This window comes from Cervus canadensis, chromosome 15, assembly GCF_019320065.1.
Source record: "Cervus canadensis isolate Bull #8, Minnesota chromosome 15, ASM1932006v1, whole genome shotgun sequence".
In the NCBI taxonomy this organism is placed as follows: Eukaryota; Metazoa; Chordata; class Mammalia; order Artiodactyla; family Cervidae; genus Cervus; species Cervus canadensis.
In genome coordinates, this window is record NC_057400.1 from 52,517,522 (window position 1) to 52,529,176 (window position 11,655).

General features: G+C 40.4%; 1 pseudogene; it reads left to right on the forward strand.

The window, feature by feature from the left end:
- The first annotated feature begins 227 nt into the window (after window positions 1–227).
- LOC122453668 lies at window positions 228–920 on the forward strand (annotated as a pseudogene).
- Window positions 921–11,655: the final 10,735 nt, after the last annotated feature.

Here is an 11,655-nt window from a genome sequence, read left to right on the forward strand (position 1 = left end):
GAAGTCCTAACCACTGAACCACCAGGGAATTCCCTGTTGTTTTCTTTTTTTTTTTGGAAACATTGAAGAAATGTAACCCTGACTTGTTCAATGTTCTTTGTTTTGACAAGATATAAAACTATGTTGAAAACCCTGCTTCTCCAGAGCAAGTTTCTCAGAGTAATCTTGGAAGCAAAATTCTGGGCTAGTCCTCAACTTGGCTCAAATTAAACTTTTCTAGTCTTATTATGGATTGTTTATTACTTTCATCAACACCTCGACCACCCTCCAACCTCTTCCCAGTCACAACTTTCAGAACCAACCACTCAACTATCCTCAGCTACCAGGACCAGCCAACACCATTTTTTCAGTTTCTCCTTATTAACCAATTATCCAAGAGCTCCCAGATTCTTGAGAACTATTCCACAGAGGTGGAGGCCGCAGTCCACCACCCGGTCAACCTGCCTCCGCAGTCCCCTAACACCTACCTCTCTCTGGGCTTCTATTTCCACTGAGATGATATAGCTCTGGAGGGCAGGGGCCACTTTTCCCACGAATCAGCCAAAGAGATGCGTGAGGGCACCCAGCGGTCCCTTGAAAATACAAAACCAGCGAGGCAGCAGCCGTGCTGTCTTCCAGGACGGGTGGAAGCTGCCCCAAAAAGAGTGGGGTAAAATCCAGAACGCTATGGGAGTTGCCATTCTCTTGAAGAAGAACCGGAACCAGGCCTTGTTGGCTCTGCATGCCCTGGGCTCTGCCCTGGGGGAGAGCTGCGTCCTGCGGGAGCAGGTGAAACACACCAAGAAGATGGCGAGCATGTGACTCCCCTCAGCAGGCTGGCTGGTCCCCAGGCCGGGCGGGGCGAGTTCCCCTCCAAACACTCACCCTCTAGCAGGACTAGGGGCTTCTGGAGCCCAGCCCGGGGGCCTTGGACTCTTTAATCAACAGAAATTGATTAGAGGCCAGACGGGAAACTTGGGCAAGGCTTTGCTGGGATTCCTGCTATAGCAAGAGAGAACGAAAACAAGTAACATGTGCCCTTGCTCACTCCTCGGGAGGGAGGGTGAGCTACTCTCTCAAATGGCGTGAGGATAGGGGTAGATTGGAGGGTGGGGCAGGAGGGCCGGCTCAGGTGGTCTGCCCACCCCCTTGACGGTGCTGTTTGCAGGGACCATGCATGGTACTCTGCTTTTGCTCCCTGAACCTCCGAAGTGGCAGTGGGTTTTGGCCTTTTTGTATCTTCTTGTTCATAATTTGCCCCCAACTGTGCGTGGGTACAGTTATTTTTAATGCCTTATCGTTACTTTGCATTCTGTTGCTGAAGGAGACATTTGTTCGGGGCAAGCACTCCAGTAAAGGCCCGAGGTTCCAGCTTGTCTCTTAGTAGCCTTTGAGGAGCTTCTCAGATGTCAGCACTTCTGCATGAAGTCTCTTTGCAACTTTTTGGTTTTTTAGTTGCTAAGTCATCTCTGACTCTTTTGCAACCCCTGTGGACTGCAGCTGCCAGGCTTTTCTGTCCCTGGGATTTCCCAGGCAAGAATACTGGCCTGGGGTGCCACTTCCTTCTCCAGAGGATCTTCCTGACCAGGGATCAAACCTGCGTCTCTTGCATGTTCTGAATTGGCAGGAGGATTCTTTACCACTGTAGCCACTACTCAGCTTTTTAACCACCCTGGAGCCCTCTCCCAAGGCTTGGAGCAGAGGGAAATAAAGTTTTTTGCAAGGAAAAAAAAAAAGAGAGAGAATTTCATAGAATCTCAAATATTACCTAAGAATAATTGCTCTAGATAGAAAATTAAATTTTAGCTCAATGTTTTCAGCTGAAATTCAACTCTTTAAGGCTTCAAAATTAAGAAAAAAGAATAAAAAATTTCCCATGGGAAAACAGAATTTACTTTGTTATGTCTTTTCTAACTTACAGGCCTACTGTGAAACTATTTAGGAACCTGGAATGTAAAATTGCATGTTGTTTAGTTATCTAAAATGCAGACATTTTTCTCTTCAAATCTTAGTACTCAATTGCACTGAAATTAGGATTAGGGCCAATTATGAAAGGATAACATGTATTCTGCCATAAAAATAGACATTTACTGAAAGTTCAACAAAATCTGTGGAAATACAGCTTTAATTTATCAATGAAAATAATATCTTGTATTTGCCTTTATTATATTTCAGTAAAACGTAATACCATTAATTTGCTTGTATATCACTTATAAAACATGTTTGCATGAATTATCTCATTTGAACTTGACAACAACACTCTGAGATGAATAGGCCAGTTATGAGGGGACAGAAAGTAAAAATGAAAGTCACTTAGTCCTGTCGGACACTTTGCGACCCCATGGACTAGCCTGCCAAGCTTCTCTGTCCATGGAATTCTCCAGGCAAGAATACTGGAGTGGGTAGCTGTTCCCTTCTCCAGGGGATCTTCGCAACCCAGGAATCGAACCCAGGTCTCCTGCACTGCAGGTGGATTCTTTACCATTTGAGCACCAGGGAAGCCCATGAGGGGACAACTTGTTATCAAACCAAATGGGTCCCTCGCCCTCACACAGTAAAGCCGGTCTACTGACATCGGGTTGTGGGGAAGAAAAGTGCAGCATTTATTGCAGGGTGCCAAACAAGGAGTTCGGGACAGCTAGAGTTCAAAAAGGCCAAAACTCCCTATGGATTTCAGGAAAGCATTTGACAACTACAAATCGATACTTGCCATCTATCTCTGCAGAACTAAATCATGAACTGCTGCAGCTGATGACCTTCAGTTGTGGTTGTTTAGTCAGTAAGTTGTGTCCTACTCTTATGAGACCCCATGGACTGTAGCCTGCCAGGCTCCTCTGTCCATGGGGTTACAGTCCATGGGGTTTCCCAGGCAAGAATACTAGAATGGTTGCCATTTCCTCCTCCAGGAGATCTTCCTGATCCAAAAATTGAACCCGTGTCTCCTGTATTGACAGGTGGATTCTTTACCACTGAGCCACCAGGGAAGCCAACCTTCAATGTCCCCTGAAAGAAATTCGGGGTGGAGATCAGGGCACTGTGCTCTGGGAAAAACTAGCGGAATAGGCCTTCAGACGGATATTTTCAGAAGAATTTACGAGCCCAATTCCTGCATCTCCTCATATCTAGAAGATCATAAAAATCCTTCATGGTGGGACTTCCCTGGCAGTCCAGTGATTAAAAACTGTGTTTCCAGTGCAACGGGCATGGGTTCAATCCCTAATCGGGGAACTAAGATCCCACATGCAGCCTGGTGCAACCAAAAGAAGAAGAAAAAAAAAAAAAACCTTCATGATGAGGTCTGCTCCTCATGACCTAGCAGTAACTTTCAAGAGAATAGCGGCAACCAGCTGCAAAAGATATGTGCTTGATTGAATATACTCCGCTTTCACCAAAATCACATACATACTGACCCTCTCCCCACCTCTTTGAAACAGTCTCTCAGAGCTCTCTGAAATGCTGTCTCCTGGGCTGTAGTCCTTATTCTACCCCAAATAAAACTTAACTCACAACTCTCATGGTGTGCTTTTTTTTTTTTTTCCAGTCAACACATTTTAAAGGCGAGGTGAGGGAGGGGACTTGAGGGTTTGAGATCAGCTTGTGCATGATTCTCTGACTGGCTGATGGTGAGGTTACAGGGCGGTGTCGCAGGTTTTACCATTATCCATCCTCAGATACCAGCAGGTCTGGTACATGCTCATGATCATCAAGTAGTTAATTTCTTCCACTTGGTGGTGGTTTTAGCATCTGTAAAACTTCTCAGGAAATGTGCATCAGATACGATTATCTAGGTACTTCAGAGAGGAGTTAAAGCACAGAATTTGGGGGGGGGGGGAGGTCTGTCCCAAGAAGGTCGCGTAGGATCCTGCTCCGTTACAAATTCACAGATGGGGAAACTGAGATGTAGAGATTAAATAAATTTCTCAGCATGGAAAAGAAAAGATTACTGTGGGTTTATACTCAGTTAACTTTATAAGGGGGAATAGAGAGAGAGAGACTGACAGTGAGGGAAGAGAAAATATTTCCTGGAAATATTATGTAGAAACATGAAGGCTAAGCTCCTGAAAACAATGAATTAAAATTGCAATATGTGAACATTAAGTAGAAATAAGTGGCATGTGAGAAGCCTCATCTCATTGAAAATGAAAACTGGCTCTAATAAGGAGGATGATGTGTGACACAAAGTGAAAAAAAGACTTAATGAATCTCATTCTCTGATTTGAAGGTGGCATGTCTGAGTCCATTATAAAGAACAAAGTCACCCCAGAGCCATAGGAGTCAGGGAGTCAGTGAACTGATTTATTATAAAAGAAAACGTATAGCACACACTTCTAATGTATCTCTCTATATAGAATATATTATTTATATAAAATATCTGTTGTATATATATAAATGTAATATACATTACATTTACTTGCTTTAAAATTCTAGAACCTATTTCTTTGTAGAAAATTGATACTATGCTTAAGAAAATAAAATATTATGGTTATAAAATAATTTTTAATGTTAGAATATTTCTTCAACAGTGGAAAAATATCCACTGAGAATAAAAGACTTAATTTCCTTTTATAAATAGTGGTGGATTACAACTACACAATAGTGATAACTCTGCTATTGCTGCGTATCTAAAGCCAAGATGATGACTGTACTGAAAAAGAAGGAAGAGAAAATCAATAGATTATTGCTTCAATGGAGCTCACAACAGTGCTGATTAGAGAACACAAATGAATTTCATAATAGTAAAATAACTATAAACTAGGTATGGATTTAAGCCTATGTTAAGACCATTCTTAACTGCATTGTATCTTTAGAAAACATGCACTGAAATTACAACAGCAAATTAAATCTATTCGACCGCAAAATTTAATACATAAGAAAATAGCATGTATTAATGATCTGGAAGAGGGAGTAAATAGCATGTTAATGAAATTTGCAGATAATACTAAATTGGAAGGTGTTACAAACAACGAGGACAGGGACTTAATACAAGTGGACATTGAAAAGTTAGAGAAAATGGTGACCAAAAAAACAAGTAGAACTTATAAAAATATTTGCTAGAATTTTAACTTCAAAATAATAATATAAAAAATGTGACTTTGACATTTGATCAGGATTTTCTGATTATGATAAACTAACTAATCCACTCTTGAGAGGTCCTGGGCCAGCTACTGGAAAGTAGTCATTCCCTTATTCCTTCCTCTAGCCTCTTTCTAGGTAGACCAGAAAAACTATATCGCCTGGTTGTAGACATTTCGTAGGCAAGCAAAATGAAGAAAATAGAGACCAGACATATCAGTTATTTAAAAATTGCATATTGAAGAGAAAAAATGGCAAGTGAAAACACTAGATTATTGGCATCATCTAACGCTATTTACAATTAAGAGGGGCCATGAAAAATCTATAAACAGATATCTGGACTTGCCTGGTGGTCCAGTGGTTGAGAATCTGTCTGCCAATGCAGGGTGCATGGGTTCTACTCCTGCTTTGGGAAGAGTCCATATGCTGCAGGGAAGCTAAGCTGGAGCGCCACAACTACTGAAGCCTGCACTCTAGACTCTTCTCCGCAGAAGCCACTGCAGTGAGCAGCCCGTGCACCACAACTAGAGAGTAGGCCTTGATTGGCACAACTAGAGAAAGCCCTCACACAGCAACAAAGACCCGCCACAGTCATAAATAAATAAATAAAAAGTTTAAAATCTATAGATAACTGAAAATTTTATCTAAAAAATGGTTGCTGTCACTTGATGGTTTGAGCCATTATTAACTGCAACTAATAATTACCTTATGGAATACAATTCTAGCTTTTCCAGATAGCAAAAATAGAAGAGTCCTCCTTCCTAATCACATGTGCCTAAATCCAAGAAACTGGTGATATTTTGAATATCACATGGGATACTATTGGTCTTCCTAGAAGGTCTGGATGCTTTGGTCTGAGAATTTGGTTTATCCAGAAAAATAGCACCACATGTCTCCTGGAAGCTCTGGGGACTAAGAAACCAAATAATGTATAATGTTTTACCAACTCATCTGGCTCTAAGATACAGTTATCTGGGGATGAAAACCTATCTCTATTGGATCTGTTAAGACAGAAATCTCAGTTTCAGAAAACAGACTATTGTAACATTTTATGTTTCCTTCAGATTTCAGTAACATAATCTTTGAATAGAACCTGCCAGTGCCGCATCTGTGATGGAGGAAGAACAGAGTATTCTTCGTGGACAGATGTGATGATGAGAGTGAGAGCTGATGGAGAAAAGTTTCAAGGAGGAAGGGAAGGTGCTGGTGGGAGAGGAGCAACATGAAGCCCATGGAGATAGGAGATAATGCTGGGGAGGAAAACTTGGGTGAGCTAATAGACGGTTTTGAATTCGCCTTAAGGATCTTGGACTTTATTTAGTAGGCAGTGAGGTGTCAATAAAGATTTGTGAGTAAAGTTTTTTGAGTTTTGATATGATTCTTTTACATAACATGCTAATTATTCCTTCAAAATGCATGTTATTCTCTAACTAGATAGGCATGCCACCTACATCTTCACCCAAGTTGTAGATTTCTGGGCAGGCTAGAGAGAACGTAGCAACATCTCTTCTTCTTTTTTTAAATTAGTTAATTAATTTTTGATTACTCTGGGCCTTTGTTGCTGTGATCAGGCTTTCTATAGTTGCGGTGAACAGGTGCTACTCTTCGCCGCGGTGCACGGGCTTCTCATCACAGTGGCTTCTCTTACTGCAGAGCGCAGATTCTCGGCACACAGGCTTCAGCAGGTGCAGCACGTGGGCTCAGTAGTTGAGGCACATGGGCTTAGTTGCTCCATGGCATGACCAGTTGCTCCTGGTCTGGAATCTTTCCAGACCAGGGATCAAACCCGTGTCCCCTGCACTGGCGAATTCTTATCCACCGTACCACCAGGGAAGTCTTAACAATCCTTCTTAAGAGAACGCTGCAGCCTCAGTGACATCAGCACTTTTGGGGTATAGTTGCTAACAGCAATTTATTATATTATACTGTCATCAGCTAAAATCCTCTTCTGACTTATAAAGTCATCATTTTGACTTTATTTTGACGTCATTTTGACTTTATTTTGACGTCATTTTGACATGTTTCACTGGCAGAAGTCCTCACAGTCCTCGATGATACTAATAGAGGAAACTAGGTTTGTCTCATATATATCTTAACTTCAATGAGTCCATGCTGGTTCCTAATGTTCACTTTCAAAGTGACTACCAGCCTTTCATTTAATAGTACCATTTAATAATAACTCTAGAATCTTGCCAGAAAATAAAACCAACTGTCATTTCTTTGGGGAAGGAGCACATGAGTTTCTTGCAATAAAGTAGGGCTAAGGGCAAACAAGAAAAATGGCAGGCTCAATGCCTTAGATCTAGGATTTTTAAAGATGAGCACAGCAAACAATAGCAAGAGTGAACAGTGAATAGGACCCAAGATTCAGTACGTAGGCCTTTATCATCCTACATAACCTTCAAGCAGCATTGTCCCAGCTAAGTCACAGCTGCTTAGGGACAGGATTGGCACCACATTCCAGAATTTCTAATGTCTAGCATCCTGCTCGATGCAGCCGTCCCATGATGCTGCATCTTAAGGCAAAGCACAGAGCAATGAACTCTCCCAAAGAGTATCTTTAAACTCCAAGATAAAAATTCTCAAAATGCAGCCCAGACCCTTTCAGGGTGTCTGTAAGGTCGAAGCTCTTCTCCTAAAAATACTAAGACGTTATTTTCACTGTCCTCCTTCCGAGTGTACAGCAGAATCTTCCATAGGGTAAATGTAATGTGATCCTGGAATAGATTTAATGCAGAAGCAGATATGAGCATCCAGCTGTTCTATTAGGCCAGATAGTAAAGAGATTTGCAAAAATCTGAAACAATGACACTTCTCTCACTAGCTTTTTTATTTTGGATAATAGCTATTTTTCACTAAAATATGTTATTCACAGTAATCTATGGCTTTATGTTTTTAAGTGAATTAAAAGATTTCAGTTTTAATTTCTTATATGATAAATATTGACAGGTATAACTCACATGAACAAAAGTTATTTGACATCCTCAAGGACTTATTTACTTATATAAATGTGTTTTAAAATTTATTTTGAAATACAGTTGATGTGCAATGTTATGTTATTTTCATGTAATAAAGTGATTTGACATGTGCATACAATACGGAATGATCATTGCAATAAGTCTGTCCCCATACAAAGTTACACTATTACTGACCATACACTATTACTATTACTAGTGTATTACCCGTACACTATTATTGACCATATACCTTATGCTATATATTACACCCCATGGCTTATTTATTTTATCTCAAGGATTTTTAAGGATGTAAAGAAATCCCGAGACCAAAAAGTTGGAGAACTCCTTAATCTAAAAGAACAAGCTCTAAAGTGTATGTCCTGTTCCATGAGGGAAGACAAGTTGCCTAAGATTTCCAAGACTTCTTCCTGCCCTACAGCATAGGATGATGATTTCAACTGCTTTGTCGGGGTATTTTGAAGATTAGGTGGAATGAGCTTGTGTACAACTCTTAGTTTGGTGCAGGGCACATGAGGTCTCAGAAAATATTAGCCATCACTGTTATTATTATTGCTATGGCTACTACTATTGCAACCACTATGAGGATTATTATTCCCTCTTGGCAATGTCTTTTACTCAGCTACTAGGGGATTTAGTCTTTGAACTTGTTAAATGTTCTCGGGCTTTTGTACTTGTCGTTTCCTTCACCTAGAATAGCTTTCCTACCTTTCTGTCCAGCAAATTCTCAACATCATTCTCATATGGACTCAGGGCTTCTTTTTCTTGGACGCCTTTATTGACTTCCTGAAACTGCGTCAGGTGCCGTGCTGTAGGTCCGCATATTTGCCCACTTAGCACACTGCTTGTATCTTTACTGGCTTTTACATGGCACTCTGAAAACTGTGAAAGTAGGGACATTATTTCGGTCACTGCTACAATCAAAAAGCTCAGCACAGTGCCTGCCTTTCAGTAAATGCTTGTTGAATTAATTTTGTAAAAGTCTCCAATTTCTATTCTTGACCTACCGCTCCTTTGATGTCCTGGAAAACCTAAGCAAATTTGGTACCCGAAATACTCTTGTGAGTCCTTTAGTCCTCAAATTTGATGTGAAATCTAAGCTCAAAAAATGACCTGGGGTTCATCTGTGAGTTTAAGGTAAAGGCTACTTATCTTAAAAGATGTTTGATTGTATGCCTTTTTCCCTAGGGATCCAAAATTGCGCAGGAGGTAAAACATCAACTTTTGTGTAAAAGTTGGTCAATTCTTAGTTATGATTCAAACACAAATCAGTCACAATCTAAGATGGAGACCTGAGATGGCTAGAAAAAAATGTTCCAATGTACAAGCATGACAGCTCTTATCACTACAAGAAGAGTGAAGAATACTCAGAATGCTTTCTTCCTTTCAAGTTGCCTTTCCTTCCATTCTTAATGAAAGGTCTGCCTGCACTTCTCTGATCCATTGATAGCAGCTCCAGAATTTCTATTTTAGAGGAACTTAGTGACAATCTGATTGAATAAGGGGCTAGGAGACTTTTAAGCTATATTTGCATAGCAAATACTGATTTTTTTTACTGACATTGCATATTTATTTTGGAGGGTATTCTTGGATATAAGAGGGTGCTAAGGACTTCTAACTCACCCCACTGCTGAAAGTACATCTATTTTTAGTACAGAGACATGTGAAATAAAGGAATAGGAAAGCTTGATAAGAGAGGTTTAACTAGCTCTCTTTTGTTATTGCTATTTACATTTGTAAACTTATACTCTGTCTGGTGAGAATTAACCAATATGCTTTCAAAAAGATTTGCAAGTCTGAAAAAGCAGAGTTGACCCTGAGAATAAAAATTGACCATAGGAATAAACACTAGAGTATACTGATTAAGTTTGGGACCTCAAGAGCTCAGTATAGCCATAAGGAAACAGGCAAGTTGACCCAGAAAAATCAGACTTGAAGAAATCAGTTTATTACACAATTATATATTTCTTTCAGCTATAAACAGATACAATAGAATCTATGACTTCAAGGACCTTGCAACCTAGTTGGGAAGACAAGAGAATGCCTACAGGGTTATCCTTTCGGCATATCTATGAGACTCCCTTTTAGTATTCACCATTCCTGCTGGTTATTATCTTAGCCTAATTATCTGAGGAAAAATAAAATGAAGAAAAGAATAGGTGGAAAGGAAGGGGATTGTGGCTAAAAATATTATGACATATGCTCTAAATTTAAAGCAGTATTATTAAGAAATTTAAAGCCGGAAACTTCAGCTAACATTTGATGGGTGATATTGTTTTGCAGGGAAGAAAACTGAGGCCTGTCTAGCAAAATACCCCAGCTGATAATTGGCAGGCCTAAAACCAGAACTCACGTTCTCTGTTCCCATCCTAGTGTCCTTTCCATTACAATCTAGTGCCTTTGAAGGTGGGGTAAATAACTGGAGTCACTCTATACCTAGGTTTGTGCTAAAGAGCCTTAGTTTTCCCTTGAATGGTTAGATGGTTTATGTAATTCTTTGATTACCTATACCAGAGTTTTATTTTTCATTTTTAGCATGACAGTTTTCACTAATCCAAATTTTCAGTTCTCCAAATAGAATCTATCAATGCTAAAATTTCCAGTTTTTAATCAGAGGGAAAATTCAAATAATTAATCTGAATCACAGACTAGAAAGTGGGTTTTTTCCCACTCATTTCTCCACTTTGATATTTTTAACTATATGAATGGTTTCAAAATTTTATATTTCCCTCCCGACCACTTCTCTGAATCGGTTTCACGTCTCAACTGTGGCATCTCTACCGGTTTTCCCTCCCTTGACCTCAAACTCAACAGAAAGCCAGCTCCTAGTCTGCTTATCTCTATTTTTGTCAATGACACCATCATGCTTCCAGTCACACAGGTCTGAAATCTTGGCATCATCTCAGACTTTTTCGTCTTCCTTTTCACTTCTAGTGGATCACCAGTTCCTGTGGCTTCTTCCTGAAACATGTCTCTCAAGTCCATTTCTTGTTTCCTAATTCTACTTTGTATTCACCAAGTCCTGATAAGCGCATAACCATGTGGTCACCATATGCTGCTTCCCGGTTTTGCCCTAGCAACCCATCCTGCATCCACTGTGGACTGCTCTCTCGAAATCACCATTAAAAAAACAAAACAAACAAACAACAACAAAAAAAAACCCACAAAAGCTATTTCATTCCTTTGAGTCTAACTTTCCACAGTCCCCCTGTGTCCATAGAAGATAAGATTCAAACTCAGTGAGCCCTGGATCGTGCTGCCCACATCTTTGGAACCTCATCTCCTGTTTGTTTGCTTCATGGAACCGTCCTCCTCACTGATCGTAATTTGTTTCCCCGGTACTGGTTTCCACCCTTTGCTCACCCCTGGAATGCCTTCTAGTTTCATCTGAAATCGGCTTCGCTTACGTCAGCAACCAGGGAAACAGACCAGGACCCCTCCTCAAAATTACGCAGGTATCTACTGATCATTCCTCTGAAGCAGCTTTCAGCCCTATCTCCCTAGAAATATCTGGACACGTCGGTCCTCTTCCCAAGTAGATAATTAACTCCTGTCCGGCACGAAGCAACCTCCCTTGTCTTTGTATCCCAGCGCTTTTTTCCTAGTAAACGTTTATGGATAAGGATGA